Raw genomic sequence first — 5,554 nt, 5'->3', positions numbered from 1 at the left:
TGCTTTTTGTCAGATGGTTATTGGTTCACACGACAAACTTATAAACTATAGAATTGTGTAGGCCTTCAACTTGCAGAGTTTCATCATATCAGAGAGCCTAAAAATTTGTTTCAACTCAGTTCAGTTTTTTATTTATCTCAGATATTGTATCTTTAGGATATGATGGGGCCTGATTATTCAAAACCTTTTATGTGAGGAACAGTCTTTTAAAAGCATTTCTGGATTCAACAGGGAACCTATGAAGAGAAGCCAATATGAGAGAGACATTTTTATCTCTAGTCTCTGTTGCTATTCTCACAGTGGGGTTTTGGATTAGAGTAAGTATCCTGTTACACGCCAATTTATTTAGACTTTTTGGGCCAACTACAAAAACTCAATTTTGCCCAAATTTAGCTGTAGAAGAAAAAAAAAGATCATCCACCTATATCCTAAAGTCATCATATAGCTTAATAGATGAATGTAAGTGGATATTATCATGTAAAGTCACAAACTCTTCAAACTTTGTAGTAGGCATTGAGCACACTTTATGCACCAAACTGAGGATCTAACTAATGTCTGCAGATAAGGGGAAGCTATAAATAGATGTCAAAGTTTCCATGCCTGGGGAGTGTGACTGAGAAATGGGAGTTGCAACAAGACTGGCAAGAGCAAGAAAAGATTCTCATCTATAAATCTGCTGACGGGGGAATATAGAAATCCTAAAGTTACCATGTGATTATTCAGCTTTAGAGGGGAAGGGAAGTGGGAGTGTGAATGATTTGCATCTTCAGCAGAAGATGCCTCGCCAACAGCTCTAAACTTATTTGTAGACGTGACAAAGTGGCTCACTTCCTGGTACTTGCACTGACCATTGTTTTCAGTCATGAACTCAACTACAAAACAAAAGGAAGAAAAATCATCAGAAAAAAAAACTTGTTTGTTGTGTTGGAATCTAAGCAAAACACAACCACAGAGAAACATACAAATGTCAGGCAATTTCTTCCTAATAATCTGAATAATGTCACAAAAACGGATGGAAGCACTGCATGGCTCTGATGCTCTTCACTGAGGCAGGTAGAAAATGTAAAATTTAGCTTCGTGTTATGTAGTGCATTATGACTTTTTGACATATTTGGGGTTTATGTTTTATTTTAGGTCTCCTTATGGGTTGTATACCTTGACTCGGGTGCTGGTAGAAGCCCCACGGCTGGTATTTCATTCTGCCTGACCCTGATGAAGACAGAGTTGATACACAGTTGTCTTTTTTTAATGCTAACTTCAACTTTTATCAGAGACTGAGTGCCTTGCTTGTTTTCTGTTATTTGATTTTAATATGTTTCTCTTGAGTGTATCCAAAGGTGTTATGAAGATATCATCCATGAGCAAAAATGTTGTTTTAAGCTCATTTTATCCTGATTTTATGAGCTTGAGAAGTTAGACTTGTAAGAAAAAATTGGATTGCTTCTCCAACACAATACAGTATAAATGGACACACAGGACACCAGCCAGAACATTTCATCCTGCACAGAATGATGAGTAGGCTGCATGCTGTGTTTGGATCTAAGATTATAAGTCAGCGGAACTGAGAACGGTAAACATGTAAATTTCTGTGGAAGCAGTGATGTAAGTAATAAAACAAGCAGCTTGTAAACTCAGAAGTGAAACTGTTTTGTAAAATAATACTAATATACCTCATTAGAAACTTGGAAAAGAGTGAACAGGAATCAAAGGTTAATGTGGTTTAAATTAAAGTGCTGAAAGCAGCTAGCTACAGCTGAATCCATAATTTGTTGAACGTACCACCAACAAACCATCAAGATATGATAGAACTGCAGGCTTCAGCTTTAATTCAAGCGATTTTACAAAGCGATTTTAGCTGGAAATGAATTAGAGCCTAAGAGGCTCCAAAGTAATTAGACAATTGAGTGACGAGATGTTTCATGGCCAGGTGAGGCCTGTTCCCTTGTTACTTCATTACCAATGAAGCGTCTGTCACATATCTGCTATCTAATATCTGCAGCTGATTCAAAGTGTTGAATTTGTATGTTATAGCTTTTCACTGTAATCTTAAATATAAGAATAAAAGAGATGCAGTGGAAGTGAAGGAGGCTGTCATTAAGTTGAACAACTAAAATACATCTATCAGCAACAATCTGATACATTCATGAAAACAGGATTATATCCATGGTTCAGAAAAATAGCTTCACATTTTTAACCAAATCAAAAAGACTTTCAGACTTTCATGTGTACAATCAAGAGATGCATTGATGAATGGAGGTGCAGAGAGTTTAAACAAGGTGCAACTTGAACTTGTGGACTTGTACCAGGGAAAAGTGTGGAGACAGGAAGAAGCAGCTTATAATCCAAAACAAACCACATTATAACAGAGTGCGAGTCGACAACGTCCCGAAGCATGCTGCAAAAACAATTCTTAATTTCTCAGTTTATTCTTTATTGGCCAAGTCAGTCATGTCATCTCAACTTGGCAGAGCCGCTTTTCAGTAAGTGAAAATAGACCCACAAACCCACAAACAAGAAACAACTGAAGGCAGCTGCAGTAAATGCTTCATTTCCTCGTCGGAGGAAATGAAGCTTTTGGTGATGTGCATCAGTCCTAGACTTCAGGCAGAAACCGAGTGCAATTTTCAAGAATTAAAAAGTTTTTATATTTAAAATTCTGTTATTTTGTCTGAGGGATGACTCAATGTAAATAATTCCTAAACAGTTGATCAAGTTAAATACAGTATTTGGTTTTTGTTTACTAATGCTAAAGGAATGCTCACTATTGTTATAGCTATAATTGGATTTTTATGAGGGTGTTAATTCCCACTCCAGCCCACTCTACACACAAAACAAATTTTAACAAAGGTTAAAATGTTATTTATCTGAGTAAGAAGGCAACTGGAACATGAAATCTGGTGGTCTAAAACTGTTCCTTTCCACTGAAGGTCGCCAAATACTTGTCTGGTAGGGTGTTGGTCTTTACTTTACAATATTAAATGCTTTGAGCTGAATGCTGTTGTGATTTGGTGATATAAAAACTGAACTGAATTGAATTAGTAGTCTTATTCCAAAAGTAACTGCTGCTAGAAGTGGAGAAAAATTCATTTTGAAGTGAACAAAGGGGGTCTGAACCTGAATGACAATTCATCCAACAGAGTTCAAAATGAAAACCTAAGCACTGCTGAAGAGACCCTCGCTGGTGCCTGAAGAGAAGCAAAAGGATCAAAGGCATTTCAGTCTAAACAAAAACGGTGTCTTGGTTTTACTATAGCTAAAAACTACAAACCAGGTGCATTAAGAGGCCCTTTTTTAAAGTACATTAGTTTTACTCTTAAATCCCCATTTGTGGTTGCACAGTTCCTCTTAATGGTGATGGCTAAGCTCCCCCTCCTGAATGTCACTGTTCCTGCTCCCACACAACAATACTGTGAAGTTCATCACAGGCTTCCAAGTAATGATAAGGTAAACTTTGAATGACTAAGCGGTCATATACTTTGGCCTATATCATTAATGCATCGCTGTATTTTAGTCTACAGCTGCCCTAGTTGAGGGATTTGCCCAGTAGGCCAACGAGAAGGTGTGGTTTAGTTTCACCCTGAAAGTGAACCAGTGCTCAGTCAACCTTACTCTGTTTGTACTATGCTTCAGTTTGCTCGTGCGTATTGATCTGTGGCACACTGGCTGTATGTGCAGAAGAGATAGAGATTAAAACTGTGTCTTTATTTCAACCCTGGCACACTGGTAATAAGATGAAATAAAAATGGATGATCTGATTGTGAGTCAGGAAATGACGATACTACTAAAACAAGTGTTAAAGAAACTGAATGCTTGCCTCTGATGTGTCGAGGTTTTTCATTAGCTGACAGTAGTCCTGAGAACATCTGGACATCCTGCCGTGGGCTCAGATTTTAAGAATTTTAAAAACATTTTCAGTGTTTTTGTGTCACCTGTTATACAGAAAATGTTCTTTGTTCTTTCTCCATTCCTGTTGTTGCCATAACAAGCAACAATCTCAGGTGTTAAAAGTGACTGTGTGGCAGGGTGTGGTCTGTGGCACAGCTGCAGGGAAGGGGTGGAACAGCGTGTTCAGGGCGTAATGTCAGGGGAGGCTAGTTGTCAGGTTATATATAACATTAGGAATGAAACAAAGGCTAGAAGAGGAGCCTGGTATCAGGAGACCATTTAAATGAAATTTTTAGTATATAAAATAACAACAGAATGAACTGATTCTGAGGGATCAGGTGAGAACTGTTTCACATTTGATTGTTTTTACTTGGAAATACCCATGAATGTAAATATCCCCTACGAGCAAAACTTTGGTAGGGAGGCAGGGGTTCCTTTAAACATGGAGGGATCTTCCAACAAAATCAGGCTCAGGAGGGGGCAGGCATCTATTATAAATGGTAAATGTTTGGAAGGTGGGGGAGAAAGAGAAAACCTCAATAATCAGACAACTCCATGCAACTCCATCCTCACATACGAGGTCTTAAATAATCAGGCCCCATCTTATCTTAATGACCTTGTAGTACCATATCACCCTATTAGAGCACTTCGCTCTCGCTCTGCAGGCCTACTTGTTGTTCCTAGAGTATTTAAAAGTAGAATGGGAGGCAGAGCCTTCAGTTTTCAGGCCCCTCTTCTGTGGAACCAGCTTCCAGTTTGGATTCGGGAGACAAAAACTATCTCTACTTTTAAGATTAGGCTTAAAACTTTCCTTTTTGCTAAAGCATATAGTTAGGGCTGGACCAGGTGACCCTGAATCCTCCCTTAGTTATGCTGCAATAGACGTAGGCTGCCGGGGGATTCCCATGATGCATTGAGTTTTTCCTTTCCAGTCACCTTTCTCACTCACTATGTATTAATAGACCTCTCTGCATTGAATCATATCTGTTATTAACCTCTGTCTCTCTTCCACAGCATGTCTTTTATCCTGTCTTCCTTCTCTCACCCCAACCGGTCGCAGCAGATGGCCGCCCCTCCCTGAGCCTGGTTCTGCCGGAGGTTTCTTCCTGTTAAAAGGGAGTTTTTCCTTCCCACTGTCGCCAAAGTGCTTGCTCATAGGGGGTCATATGATTGTTGGGTTTTTCTCTGTATCTATGAAGCGCCTTGAGGCGACTTTTGTTGTGATTTGGCGCTATATAAATAAAATTGAATTGAATTGAATTGAATGTAAGCAAGCACTTTGGCAACTGTGGCAAGGAAAAACTCCTTTTAAACAGGAAGAAACGGCCATCAGAAACAGGCTCAGGGAAGGGCAGCCATCTGAGAAATAGTAGCTAATGATTAAATGCAGAGTGGCGGCCTCTGATAAAGAAAGAAACACTCTGCAACACGACTAAATGAAACCAGGACTGCTTATGCCGACAACTACCTTGGCACGTGGCACATTGAGAAGGTGAGAAATGACACCAGTTAGATGTTTTAACCAGTTTGTGTTCCTCTGTGACAAACATACAGGCTTTATTATCTCTAGTTGTGCAATAAGAATATTAACAATCGATTTCACATCAGTGAGGGGTTTTGACCTCTGCAGCTGCTGACCACAGTTTCAGCTTGTATCTAAATATGAGCA

This window comes from Perissodus microlepis, chromosome 12 (assembly GCF_051167445.1).
Source record: "Perissodus microlepis isolate ML-2025 ecotype Zambia chromosome 12, ASM5116744v1, whole genome shotgun sequence".
Taxonomy (NCBI): domain Eukaryota; kingdom Metazoa; phylum Chordata; class Actinopteri; order Cichliformes; family Cichlidae; genus Perissodus; species Perissodus microlepis.
This window is presented reverse-complemented; position numbering follows the sequence as displayed.